Source organism: Diadema antillarum, unplaced genomic scaffold (genome assembly GCF_040938485.1).
Source record: "Diadema antillarum isolate AM-2024a unplaced genomic scaffold, OU_Dant_1.0 scf00000045, whole genome shotgun sequence".
Taxonomy (NCBI): Eukaryota; Metazoa; Echinodermata; class Echinoidea; order Diadematoida; family Diadematidae; genus Diadema; species Diadema antillarum.
In genome coordinates this window covers 1,535,530-1,549,269 of record NW_027270934.1, presented here as the reverse complement: position 1 = coordinate 1,549,269, position 13,740 = coordinate 1,535,530, and the positions used below count along the sequence as shown (strand labels likewise).

Below are 13,740 nucleotides of genomic sequence, written 5' to 3'. Positions count from 1 at the left end.
GAACGGTTCGACATCGATGAGAACTTCAACCTCGTCATCACCGACTTGGAGGTGGCAGATGAGGGTCGTTATTATTGCCATGTGCTGCTGAAGAATACCCAAAGTTTTGAAAATTCCACGATCATCACAATTAGTTGTAAGTCAGGTTTTGTTTTTCGCCATGTTATATATCAGTAAAAGACGAACTAAAGACGGAAAAAATGAAATTTCTCTCAGTGATTTAATTTAAGTAGGAAGAAAAAAAGGTCTCCCACACACGCAAGCTGAATGAATCAAGAAGCGATATAACAATGCCTTGTTATTATTTAAATCATCTGTCATGGCGTCACATACAACTTATAATCCTGGCAGTGAGTCAATTTCTATTGTAGCCGTGATGTTGGATAACTGAGACTCTGTATGCAATCACACATTTTGTGTAGAAGAATAACTTTATAACCTTTGACACTTACAACGTATACATTGTAACTCACAGAATGTTCAGAGTACAATATTGCTAAATTTTGCACACTTTTGTAATCCAGGACACTTTAATTTGTGTTTTAAACCAAGAATCTCATTAATCATTTCATACGCTAAATTGACAAAATATCTTAGACTTTTACTTAACACGATTTTAGACAGCAAACGTACATAAGGACATTTAAGTTATTCACAGTTAAGGTAAAAGAGAACATGTTGGTTAACATTAATGTCAGAGAGGAGTCGTAGTCAAATTACCAGCACATGCAATTTCTATCGATTCAGTTAGGAACGCACACCTAATTTAACGTTTTTGTCCTTTTGAACATGGCCGTTTATATACCTTTGCAAAATACAAACAAAATATGCATAGATTTTGAACAGTCAGTGCTTAATTTGTGTACTTGTCCTACGTTTACACCATGTTTTCGGACACCGAGGCAGCCCCGTGTGCCAGAAACGTGAATGCGCAATGGGTAGATGGGATATTCTCCTGGTTCTTTCCCCTCTCCCTTTCTCTCTTTATCTCTCTCTCTCTCTCTCTCTCTCTCTCTCTCTCTGTATCTTTCCGATCCTCTGTCCGGTGCACATAATTATGGCTATCAGACGCAGTTCTCACGGTGTCTGGTCAGACTAGACTACACATTTCCGTCGCGTCCCACGACGTTCCACCTCCAAGCTTTGTTACGGCATGTTACGTGCTGTCACGCTTTGTTGCGTTCACTCCGTCTTATCACGTGCTTCGACGTTTCTCATTAGCATCGGGACAGCCGTTGCAATTTTTGACAGTTTAAAATTCTAGCACGGCATTCACGGCAATCACGGCCTGTTCCATGTGTTCATCCCATCCCCCGCGTTGTCTCACGTCCACCCCGTTTTGTCCACGTTGGCCTGAAACGTGACAGCTGCGGCCGTTGGGAACATGGTGTGAACACAGCAAAAGTCAGTTATGATAATCCGGATTATTTTGATAAAGATATATGCTCGTTTTTTCCCCTTAAACAGCAATTTGTACAAATTCGCTCCAGAGCAAACGGTCCACAATGTTTGAAAGGGACATAGCATTTTTACCATGTTTTTTTTTTTTTGCGTTGTTTCATTAAAGATATAATTATGTAAGTTTTTGCATTACTATGGTAATGACCAATTTTCTAGTACAATAGGGACCTCAAAATAAGCAGGAAAGTAATTGATTAAGATTGGGTAGCTTTAAATAGTTAGGTTGAGTCACCTTTGTCACGAATTGATAACGTGTGATTGAAAATTATGTAAAGGTAATGCTTTATTCGCCTAACTTATCAATGATATTTTTCAGGTAATTAGAATTGGTTGACTTTGTTACTCTGTTCCTATTTTACTTTGATTAATCTTACTTTCTATCACTGTACCGATTTTCTACAGAGTGACTCGATATAACATCACCATGTTATATATCAGTAATGTAATCCTAGTAAAACACAAATTCCAAAGCAAATATGTCAGCTCTTTCTTTTTTATGTATGGTATCCACTTGTCATTTTTTTTTTTCTTTAATGCGAGCGTTCTTCAGGTTCAATTTCCATTTGTGATTATGCAAATTACGAAAGATAAAATAAAAAGTTCTTTTCCATGAAAAATATCATGCTGGCACCTTTTTTTTTTAGATATTCAACTAGATGAAAATCAGGATTCGAATACAAAGTATAATAGTCATGTCAATTCAAAATAATGTTTTATTTCCCTAGCGATGACATTAGGACATACGATTGAGGAATGCGCTGATAGAAGTCAGTCTCGTCAAAGCCAGTGTACATATCAATCTCCCTCCAACACCCCTTCTTTTAACCTCACGTGTGTGGTGACTGGATTCAAACCTAACATTTCCATGCTGTGGACCGAGGAGTCGGGAAAGAGACTGAATTCCGAGGTTTCACAGCAGAACACACTTTCTGATGGCACATACGAGAGGTTCGAGACAATCACTGTTTCAGCTAAACATGGGACAGAGCAAACCTTCATGTGCATTGCTACCGGTGACTCGCTGAATGGAACGTCAACCGTAGGAATCACCGTTCTGCCTTCATCAGGTTTCGAAATGTTGCCAATTTTATGTTCTGGATAGTAACTGGTAATCAATTTACATTACTAAAACTTATGTTTTGAATGAGGTTGGTTACGTAGAAGTATAGTTCGATTATTCATATTTAGAGCAAAGTTACCTTCCCGCACAAAAAAGAGTGTCCATTTTACTAGCCCGCCAATTCTTGTAAAAAAATGCATACAGGAAAAATATATACCAATTTCAATAGATAGAAAATAGGGGAAAAAACACCCTTACAATTACTTGCAGGGATGCTGTCACAAGTCCGACACCAACGAGTTACACGGGTCATTAATCACTCAGTCCGTGATCTCGACACTTCTTGGCGTGTAAGGCCCTTGAGTTTAGGTATCAAAAAAGGCCCAGGACTCCGAGATCGCTTGGTTATTAATGCATGTATTGTCGGTCTCATGGGCCTTTGGGGGGCCTGGTGTCAGACTCGTAGGCTTTGTTTGCCTAGTGTCAGACTCATGAGTTTTTTGCCTAATGTCGAGCAGACAGGATGTATATAACTCGTGAGCTGTCGTATGACTCGTGGACCTTTTAGGAATGTCGAGCTCGTTGGCCGTATGACTCGTGTGTGTCGGTTTCGTAGGATGACTCAATTAGAAGTGTATCTTTAGAATAATTTATTTTGTCAACATATTTATGTATAATGATATATTCGTGCAATCAACCACTACATTGATACTATCAACATGGACACAGACACACACAAACAAACACACACACACTCATACACAGATACCAAATGTTAACGTTGTAGGTGTGTCGAAGTATCCATATGTGTTTATTTCAATGTCTTCGAGATGGAATAATAAATGAAAGCGTGTTTCATTTGTGTCTACTAAATCAAGTTTCAGGTAAACGTGTTAATTGGGGTCTCATCATCGGACTCACCATTGGAGTGCCTGTTGCCATAGTCATCCTATTTCTCTTTATTGGGAAGTACATTGTATCTCCAAAACAAATGTCCAGACTGCCTACCGCGAAAAGGTCTGGTGTTGATCTATTTTCTTTAAGGTTCTATATCTGCATTCGTATTTGTGCATGTGCATCCGTGTGTGTATGTGTGTGTGCATACATGTGTGTGTATCCGTGTGTTTTTGTTTTATTACTGCATTTTCATCATTTTGATATATAAATATTAAACATTAATAAATTTCTTTTTTTATCAACATTACGGACGACAAAAAAAAAACATTGTCCCAAGTAAATCGAACTTGAAAAGCTGTTAGCAACGCTGATTAATCGATGTCAAATATGAAGAGTTTTCATGAAGGGAAATACATCAGACCGCACATCGTAATCGTTTGATTGAAATGATGTTGGCCTGAGAATCTGGTGGTGAAAACTAGGTAAACTGAAAAAAAAGTGTGGAAAATGATTTGCTCAAAATATATATGAAAAGAGTTATTGATAGTGATGTTGTTATTGATGATATGTTTTCAGGATGTGGCTGGAACCCCTGCTGGCGAAGACCAAACATTCCAGAGAGAAACCAGATACCAAACGAGCCAGAGAGATTTCACGAGGAGGAAGAATTAATGCCGAGTAAGAAAAACATGTAGATATAAAATCACAATCATATTCGTCGTCAGAAATGCATCTTTATCATATTATGCATTTTTTATTTTCAACATTTCATCTTATGTCTTTTAACCACACTCGTTGCACAATAATAAAACTGTATTACGTAATGCACTCAATAGTAAAAAATATACGATTTTGTTATACTTTGGAGGATTAAGAGCCTTGTAATAGTAGGCCAGCCAAGACGATTTTTTTTACTTTGGACGGCAAAATTTGTTAATGCTAAGTTTTCCAGCTGAAAGTCTTGCAAAAATACTCAAGTTTAGCGTACGGCCGGATGTCAAGCGCGTTTTTGCCGAAAAATGCCTTTTTTAGCAAAAAATTTGAAAGAATGTCGAAAATCACGATTTTTATTTTTTTACCGAAATAAGTAATGGTTGATAAGTACCTTTCAAACTAGAAATGTGTTATCTTCCATTTCAAGTTTAGAACCTGACTAATATGCATTTGAATGTAGAATTTTTACACGCACATATATGGCGCAATGAAACATAAAAACTTGATTTACTCAAAATTGTACTTTGTAAAATCTACCAATATTTCAAAGTTTTTTTAAACTACCTAAATCAATCTATTCAAAAGTTTTTATTTTTCCGAAATATAATATATATTCTGATATCTTATGCAGCAAAGAAATTACAAGATAAGGCGAAAGATAACTCGTTTTATGTTATCCTAAATGGAACGATGTATTTTTACCGGACGCGCATTTTGAATGAAAAATCGAATGTATAGCGTAAGCCCATATATATTGTACATGGTATAGTGCGTGTAGGTGTTTATCTTACATAATTGGCGAAGTCAATGGACAGGTTGGATAGCTGACTGCAAAACCCTTTGTGGCACCTTGATATGACTGAAATGTGCTTCTTCTTCCCCCCCCCCCCAAAAAAAAAATAAAAATAAAATAAAATAAAATAAATAAAATCAGTAGTGTTGTTACCATGGCAACTGATCATCATTAGGTCACTCCCTGAAAATTTAATCTATGTTTAACAATGAAACCTAAGAGTTATATATAAATTGTTTACTATGTTCTGAAATGGTTGTCATGGAAACCGTGATAACAAATCACGTGTTACTGGGAAAAATTACGATACCAAATCTCCCATCCTGCATACTCACCCCTTCCCCCGAGAATGCTTTGGAATTCATAATGCTATATAGTTTGCATTCTCAGGCCCTGAAACGGAGCCCTGCAAGGGATAGGCACGAAATCACTTTTACTTTTGTAATGTTCTAAGGCGAGGTGTTTGCATTTTATTTAGATTTATTCTCCCGCAGAAGACTTATACTAAATGTTTCTTTTATGATGGTTGATTGTTTACATGAACGTTGTTTGGAACGCACACTTAGTCGGCGACATAAAAATGTTATTATGTATCCCGGATTTGTGTGAAAAAGTAAGGCAAATATCACCCTCAAAAGAGAAAACAAGAAGTAAAAAGGAAGTAGAAGTGAAATGCGTACAATGCAATAACAGCCTCATTTCCCCTTCCCATCATTAAGTCGGTTATATCATCGAGTCTATATTGCAGATTATATTAATCCTTGGCCAAGTTCTATGTCCTTGGAGCAGACATGTATCAACTTGTTTGTTTGCAATTCGATTTTTTTTCTATATTATCACAAATTTGTGAAAAAAAAATCATTTCAGTTATCACCAACACTCTAAATTCCCAGTCAACCAACAAAACGTACTACACAATGTGCACACGCCCGCAACCACCGCCTCAAACAGCGTTCACGAATGAAATACAGTAAACAGTAAACGAGGCAATTTCTCTTTTTTAAAGCAATGATTTGCCATTAGCGTACATTTACTAGAATAGCAGCACTTGACATCTATGTTGCTGGTTACCAAAATGCTGATTAGAATACCATACACAGTAAGAACATGCTTGAATCCTGCAAAATATATATAATTATTTCTCTTCAACAGTATTTCGTTTTGAAAGGTAAAGAACCTCAGTCTCCATTTGTGGACATCTAAAAACAAACAAAAAAAATCCATCTGAAAGCAATCTTCTTAAATGATTAAAAGCATTAGAAAAGAATGAGTCCTCAGTGAAAATGTCTTTCATGAACAAATCTCTGTAACATACATCCAAAGAGTTTGAAAAACAATACAAATTGCACCGACTACATTAACTGCATTGATAGCCTCATATTTTTTTTTAATGTGACATATACTATAATGTGTCCAGCATCACAAACGTTACACCAGTTAGAAAAACAAAATGTTCTCTTTAAGCAATATTTCAATATCTCTATCTTTTTAACAATTTGTGGTTACATATCCTAGCTAATTATGACTGTACGCTGTTGCATTGAACTTTCGTCAATGTACAACTAAATTAGAATGGTGACTGCCAAATTTTTAAAAATCTACTTTTAGTCTGATATTATTTTTGTGTTCTGCAGACCAGTGTGATAAGATATCTGTACTGAATACTCGTCTCTCAGTGAAGAAAAAAAAAGCACCTCTCCAAAATGCATGGGTAATGTTTCCCTCTAATAATATCCCTTATTCCAAGTACCAGAATACATTGCTGGGGCCCTGAATAGCTAACATATATTACAGTATTACAAACATCATGACAATTATAGCACATGTGAAAGAAACCTGGCAAAATATACATCTTGACCAGTACATTTTCTTTTCACTACTTCTTGTACTTGGCGTTTGGATTGAAAGATTTTACTTATGTTCGATCCTTTAAGCTACATACTATTCTTTTATATCTTAAACTAGAAAAGAAAAGAACATGCTTATTGCTATTTCCCTTCAGATTCACCAACTGTAACTTTGTGAAATTTTCTCTTTTTAAGCACTTCAACGTGCAGTTTTCTTTTTTTTTTTTTCTAACATGTCACATATTTTCCTCCATCTGATGAAGAAAGGCAAAGTTCACTTCCCTTTTGTTGCCCCCCCCCCTTAAAAACAAAAACAAAAGACATTCCAATCTGACAGGATTAAAATGTTGGCGTTTGGGCTTCAAAGGAAATAACAGGATCAATTTCCATGAACTACTAGTATGCGGCTTGTAACTCTGAGTCTCAAAGGCATGGTATAGTTTTGGTTGAGATGGAGATTCAGACTTTAACTTTTCGCAAGCAAATAAAAACAACTTATGAAATATGAAAGAGCATCAACTTCTTAGAGTAATTTGAAGTTTGTTTGATTAAAGTTCTTGGTTTTGAAACGGCCGAGAAGTTTTTTTAAAAAGTGACACAGAATGATAATAATTAGAAGTGGGTGCCACCTTTATTAGGACCTCTTTGTTTTTGTACATCTCAGCCTTTTCAAAACCAATTTTTAACAAATAAATTTGGAATTCCTCTTGGTATTGTTTTCTCTTTAATATTTCATTACAGGGTTCTCATTATTTTACAAAATCTCCATCTCAGCCCCCATCTCAACCAAAAGTAGACCATCCCTCATCCCTTTAATGCTGCCATCAAAATTGGAAGTAGATATATATCAAATCATATTGTAAATGCTCTTTGCCAAGTAGTGTTGTGCACATTTTGATATCAGGCCTTGTTTTACTTCATCACTAAGGAAAAAAGAAGAAGAAAAAAGATTAGAAAAGAAGCATTTAATCTGGATTAGTAGAAATTTCTAATATATACACATGTCTTTTATATATTCAACTTCTATAATAGTCCTGAAAGCACATTGTGATTATATTTGAGAAGTTTAGATGGATGCATTCCACATGTAAGTTCAGGTTCTGATGACATCCTTCATACGGAATCTGGATGCGGACCGGATAGCCTGGCAGGGTTGTTTCTGGAGAGAGACAGAGAGAGAGAGAGAGAGAAAGAATGGTGTATCTGTCTTTACTTGATGAAGAAAGTGACATGGGCATTTTAATCTTTGGTGAAGACACAGTGACATATACGCTAATAAAGACATACGGTTACTTGATTTCCTCTATATGTAGTGTTTCCTTGAAACTGTAAAGTATATTATTTTATACAGTAGATCCTAATTGTAGCAATTTAACCGCGAATACACGATGAAATATAAAATGTAGGAAATTTTCATGGTCCAAATATCCAATTCTTTCCATTAAGCTTTTTATTCCATTCAGAAGAATTTCAAGGTAGTGCTTGCCTGATACTGCAACTTGATACATTCAACACTTTCGTGCATATGATGTCCCCGTGACCTTTCACATCAATACCCTCATAACTAATCAAAGTCAAATTGCTTAGAGGTTATGGTAACTTTGCCATCCGAGGGTAAATATAATGTCATGGTAGCAATGCTCTACAGTCAATAAAAATCAGGGTTTCCCCTGTAATTTACAATCAGCAGCAAAATCACAACAATAACTAAAATGCTACTTGTACAAGGCTCAGCAGGTAATCATCTCTTTTGTATAAAACCAAAAATGAAGATGATCTGCTGAGTAAATGTTAAGTTATTGCAAGATGAGAATAGGACAGATGTGCGTGTGAATGGATGACTGCAACAACATAAAAACTCCTGCAACCATCTTTGACAGAGGCTAACAAAAGATAATCAGCGTTAATTCATGTAAATCTTCGTTGTTGGAGTGATTGACTACATGCATATGCAGTACTGCATTCATTTAGCAAAACATGCGTTAATTTTCTGCCCAATGAACGATCGACAGTCAAAAATTTGGTCAAGATGTCAAAGGCTTGACAAAATATTCCAACATATTTGGGGTTTACATTTTACATGTATTATTGCTTACCTCCCATATTTCCTTTCGAAATAGAGTACAGGATGCACAGATTAGAAGTTGGTAGTCAGGACATCTGTCTCTTTCTTTTTTTTCTCTCTCTCTTGTCCGTAGTTGGCTGTGGTTTGCAGGGTCCATTTTGTCCACTTTGTGCTAATTCTGGTCGAAAATACAATTAACAAAAACTTAAATAAGTTATCATTTTTATGAGTGAAACAGGATAATTATACTGCAACAAAAAAAAAACACATTCATCATGAATTAGAATTAATCATCACGATCTCATGAATCCCTTAGTATAGAGATTTTGGATCTTCAGGTCACTGTCAACATTAATTTGTCTTACATGTAATACATTAATCATGTCATTGTTATTATCATCTTTGATGCTCTAAAGCCATATCTTACTGAAAATGAATTATGTAGGATGGAAGTCATCTTGACACCTGTAATTCCTGTACACAAATATTTGATTGTATCATGCTCTCATTTGTATGTGGATTAGGATATGATTTCCTTGCATAAATCGGTTTGTATTCATGAGATGATATTCCTAATTTCAAATGGTTGACACTTACTTGTGAGCTGGAAAGGGCATTCACATCGCAGTCAAGACATCTTTCTATCTCCCCCTCATTCTAGTGGATGTGATCTCAAACTCAGCATGTCCATTTGTTGCTGACACCTTGATAAAAATAAAGAACAATACATCACAGCATATCACCCTTACGTCATACTTAACGCAACATAATAACAATGGAAAGTTAATTGATTTGTGACTACAGACGTATTTTCATCTGTGCACACATTGAACACTTGTGCCAATTGACATGGTTGAGAAATATTTCATTACATATATCTTACTTGATTACATTTGTTTGATTTTTATATGATCTCATCTTCAGTAGATAGAATACCGTTCTTTCATATGATCCTCTACAATAGAACATGCAATGAATTTACAAGAAAACAAGAATACACATTTGATCAGAGATTTGCTCCCCTTCTTACATAAATGGAGATACACGTGTTAAGATTATTCTCCTCTCTTTGTTTGCAAAGTACTTGTACACTGCATTGTAATGCAACTGTCAAAGTGAAAACATGCTTGTTACAATTTATTCAAATGGAATAGGAATATTTGATACTCAATGTATTTAGATTTGGCATTATTTTCAACTGGGCACTGAAGTGATACATTTGATAATCAAACACTTAGTAAGTTAGTATTTAAAAGATATTTCAAATTAGACCGCTATTTAAGACATTTACCGTTTCTTACCTTCTGGTTGTTCTGCACTTTGTTGCAGGTAGAAAGAGCTCAGTCTTTACAATTAGATTTTGGCAAGTCAGGATAGGCCTATGTCTCTCTCTTTGGTGAAGTTTGAAGACAAGACTCAGTCTGTCCACTTGTTGGTACATCTAGCTGAAAACAGAAATCAACATGACTCAAATAATTTTTTTCATCTTTAAAGCAGAGCCTTATAAGCTAACAGTGAACAAAAAATAAAATCAATTTGAAATTTGATTGTTTTGAAAAGGCATCTTGACATTGACATAATTGTCTTTGTTCCCCATGCAAATCAATTATAACTAAAAATATATCTCTTTTATTAAGATGATTTTTTTTTAGCTTTTTAAAAAGTTAAAAAAAGAGGAAGGAAGATATTTAGGTTTCAGTGAGTCGGTATAAATGATCCATTAAAAATGTAATATTTACTTTTTTTTCAATGGAACCTTTATTCTTTGAGACATTAACATAAGAACTTGGTACTTATGAGTAAAGACATTTCTAAATAGTTCCTCTTTGACTAGATCTACTTGTAAACTGGAAGAGTACATGTAAATGATTCACAGATTAGGAGAGGTTGGCAGTCAGGACTGAACACTTTCTCTCTCTCTCTCTCTTTCGGGCATATTCAAATGGCAAGATCACTTGGTTGTAGACTCGATTATATATAAAACACCTAGGCCTAAATCCTAGACTCTTTTTCTGAACCCACAGGTCTACAAATACCAGAAAGAGTGGAATCAACCTTAGACCTCTGCTCTAGAGACTAATATTAATCTAGCTAATTCACGTTAGAGCTAATGTTAGGATCTTCTAATGTTAGATCTAACATGAACTTTTTGATCAAAGTTAGCCTACATATATAGTATAATTATTATGCATAGATTTTAGAACCTCTAGATGTCTAAACTTAGGTCTAACTAGGCCTAGTAAGCTGGGTCTTTACAACAAAACTGCCTAGATATGAGTAGTAGGTTACTAGAAACCTCTAACAGCTAACGTTAGGTGGAATCAGTGGCCCAGATCTTGACTAAGGTTAGACCTAGATCCTAATTCCAGACGCCAGCTATTTATGCTTCAGACCCCGGCCCTAGATTTTATATTGTAGGTCTAGTATATTAGACTCTAAACGTTGGTAGATCTACATCTACACCGTCTGTATAGACTACAGCCCCTTGCCCTGGACCTGGCTCTAGCCCTACAAATATATCTAACCAGCGCAGTAACGTTAGTAGTAGTGGGCCTGTACTGTCCACGTTATACAACTGCTAATGTGCTAACGTTAGGTGTTAAGTTCATTGTGATTATACTATCATAGGGCCTAGCCCGATTGAATTGTTTTGGCATAATAACAGGCGTAGCCGTACATTCTAACACTAACACTAACGTTAGAGTAACACTACCCCTACTAGCTAAAATGTCTAACACTAACGTTAGTATTAACAGTTAGAGAGAGTGTAACCGTTAGATAGATTAGACCTAACAGTAGACGAGGATTCAGTCCAACTGCATGTGATGAGGCCATAGATTACAAACCTAGATCGAACGAACAAGACACCTAAATCTAGACGTATACCTAATGTTTGTTAGGCCTCTTTTCGCACCGCGTCAAGACGTGCTTTACGGAATATGTAAATCGGTGTTCCACTAACAAGCACCGCCGGCACGGTCGGGTGGCGGCCCGGGGGTTGGTAGGCATGCTCGCGCCCACGGGATCGGTGCGAAATACAGTAATTAAAGACATCGGCCTATACGTAGTACTAGCGCTTGAACCTTGATATTAACCAAGTCTCAGATCAAAGTTGTATATCTAACTGTTAGATCAAAACAGATTTTTAAGTTTCGTTATGCAGTGCAATAAAGAACTATGTATTTAATTACTAAGTTACTTACATTCGAAGGAAATCTTTATAGTCCCTTTTCCAGTCACCACGTTTCCAACTCAACGACCGAAACATGCAGCTCTCGCTCGCGCGAGAGATTTCACCTGTAGCTAGCTCGTAGGGGTAGACGTACGCACACGTATTAAGTATTCGCGCGCACACAAGCTGCGCGGGGCTACTGGAAAATGCTCGAAAATGCATTTTCTGAGTTCCTGCAAGTTCAGAGTTTTGATTAAAAGTAAAGATTTCTTCAAGAAAACTAGAAATAATATTGACACATTCAATTAAAGAAGCACTTGTAGTTTTATAAAACATTAAATTACTTTTGGAAGATCATCTTATTAGCTTGGAAAAGCAAACTTTGCAGAACGTTAATTAATCTGTGAATATTATTTCGAGAAAACAACACCCAAACATTTGAGAGCCCCATATATGGCTGTACAAAATGACTTTTTAAATTGCTAAGGAAACACATTCAAATTGCAATTTCATTAAAAGGGACAACTGAAACTCATGATCTTTCAAATATCAATTGAATGCAAGCAAAAAATAAAAATCGTGATTTTTGACATGCTTCTGAATTTTGTGCTAAAAATGACATTTTTCGGCAAAAACGCGCGTGACATCCGGCCGTACGCTATTCCTTAGTATTTTTGCAAGACTTTCAGTATGAGAACGGAGCATTAACAAAAAATGCCGTCGAATCCTTATCTAGAGCCTTTTTTGAGGTTTGGCTGGTCTACTATAATAATACCCTCTATCAGCAATAATATAGTTCGCCTTTTTAAATCTATCGACTAATTATATTCCAGGCCTTATTTCTTTCTCACTCTCCCCCTCCCTCTCTCTCTCTTCCCCACCCTCTCTCTCTTTCTCTCTCTCTCTCCCTCTCTCTCTCTCTCTTTCTCCCTCTCTCTCTCTTCCCCACCCTCTCTCTCTTTCTCTCTCTCTCCCTCTCTCTCTCTCTCTCTCCCTCTCTCTCTCTCTCTCTCCCTCTCTCTCTCTTCCCCACCCTCTCTCTCTTTCTCTCTCTCTCCCTCTCTCTCTCTCTCTTTCTCTCCCTCTGCCTATATATCTGTGTATACATATTATACTATTGTGTATGCGGGTATTTAAGTACATACATACATTTTGTGTTTTGCTTTTTTTCTCTCTCTCTTCTAAGAACCATCATCGCTTACAAAGGAACAAGTTCAGCAATGCAAGGAAGATCTGAAGGTGTATTACCGTGTGTCACGACGCAAGGTCATCGTGGATCCACTCAACTTTATGGAACGTGTTGAACTGGATAAAATTTATACGAATTTAAGTATTATAGACCAAAGTAGTGAGCTTACGACACCAATAACATACGACGATCTTCTAACCAACGATGGAAATGGAAATCTTTCAAAGCGACTTTTGATCCAGGGTGAGGGAGGTGTTGGAAAAACAACACTTTGCGCTAAGATTGCCTGGGACTGGTGCCAAGGTAGGATTCTCCAGGATCTGGACATGGTGCTCGTAATACCTCTTCGAGATGTTAAGAACGCAACAACTATTGGTGGTATTGTCAAAACATACCTCTCTCATTCAAATAAAGTAACAAAGAAAAAGATAGAAGACTATATTTCAGAAAATCTAAGTAGGATTTTCATTATATTTGACGGTTTCGACGAGTTTGACGAGCAATTAAGTAAAACGAGCAGCAGTGAGGTCATTCGCATTCTA

General features: G+C 36.3%; 1 long non-coding RNA gene across 1 annotated transcript; it reads right to left on the bottom strand.

Annotated features, from left to right (window-relative positions):
• Positions 1-9,507: 9,507 nt before the first annotated feature.
• LOC139714486 (uncharacterized) lies at positions 9,508-12,102 on the bottom strand. Its single transcript, XR_011709704.1, has 3 exons — positions 12,041-12,102; positions 10,139-10,282; positions 9,508-9,541 (listed from the first exon to the last, which is right to left on the bottom strand). It is a non-coding gene; the product is annotated as an uncharacterized lncRNA (long non-coding RNA).
• Between the last annotated feature and the right edge of the window lie 1,638 nt (positions 12,103-13,740).